We start from the raw sequence: 1,299 nt of genomic DNA, 5'->3' as shown, positions 1-1,299 counted from the left end.
GCTACTGCAGAGACACTGGATAGTGGGATTGGGCATGAGAAGGTTTAGGCGACAGAATGCTTTATCAGAAATAGGATGTTTGAATGTTTTTGAAATTTGTTTAGATGACTTAACACTACAATGAAGTAGTAATACGATTGCATTCAAAAATTGTGAATAATTTCACGGATTAAACTTTTCTCACAAGCTCTTGTCCATTTAAAAACATAAAGGCATAATAATGGACTTTCAGTTCGACATTTGGTTCCACTGTTCCGGGTAAATCGTTACGCGTCACTTCTAACTAACGTCACACGTGAGCTGGCTTCTAAACGCAACAACGTCGCCTGTCTCTTCGTCATCGTCATCGTACGCAGATTACGCCCAACATAAAAGCATTAAAGTGAGCAGTAGCGGATGGTGGTTGAAGAGACGTCGTCTACCAGTGAGCCGGTGGACGCTGCCACGAAGAGATGGATTTAATAAAACGGGTTAACATTGAGCAGTGAAGTAGATCATGAGAACTGCCCGTTTGCGTGCTCCGTTTTACGTGTGATTTGATAGTAGTTGCTAGCTTCAATAGAGAGCTAGCCATTTGTGAGTGAAAGTGAGTTCGGATTTATATTGAAGTGTTATTTCTATTGTAACGATATTGTACTTTTTTGTTTAAGAATCTTAAAGATTAAAGTTGTGAAAAATTAAATGATGGAAAGTAGTGTATAAACTTTCACCCCTGCCGGCCGGTACAATATGGCGGGCTTAACGTTCATAAATCGAGCGGTAGAAATGAACACCCCGAAATGAACACTGTTCCCATGGAAACGGTGAGAGCACAGCGCTTCACTCTCGTCGGCACGCACACAAACAGTCGATTCCTCTCTCTGTCTCTCACCGTGTCTTGGGAATGAAACGAGAAGATGCTTAGCAAACCCCGCCCACTTTATTCACCAGGCACAGGCGGCTAGCACGCGAGCACTATGCAACCGAGTGGACAGATGAGTGAATTACAATCGAACCCGAGCGGTGTGCCCTCTCGTTAAGTTTTTCGCCATTTTCCAACCGTTAAAATTGCCAAAAAAGTTGGGTAAATTTAACTTATTACGATTTCAAATGAGTGATTGTAGTAAATTAAAGACTGTAGCTGCAATATCAGCTCATTTGCGGCCCTGAGCAGCCTCATTAAAAGGCCAGTTTTTGTGAATGAAATCGATCGCTGTTCGAGGACCGCTCCCAGCTCAGGTAGGGCCACACATCTGCGCATAAGAGTTTCATTTTCGGTCGCCGGTACCTCAGTATGCAATTTTGCCTCGATCGGTGCGG

Source organism: Anopheles arabiensis, chromosome 3 (genome assembly GCF_016920715.1).
Source record: "Anopheles arabiensis isolate DONGOLA chromosome 3, AaraD3, whole genome shotgun sequence".
NCBI classification, from domain to species: Eukaryota; Metazoa; Arthropoda; class Insecta; order Diptera; family Culicidae; genus Anopheles; species Anopheles arabiensis.
The sequence above is the reverse complement of the archived record's forward strand: the minus strand, read 5'-3'. Positions refer to the sequence as shown.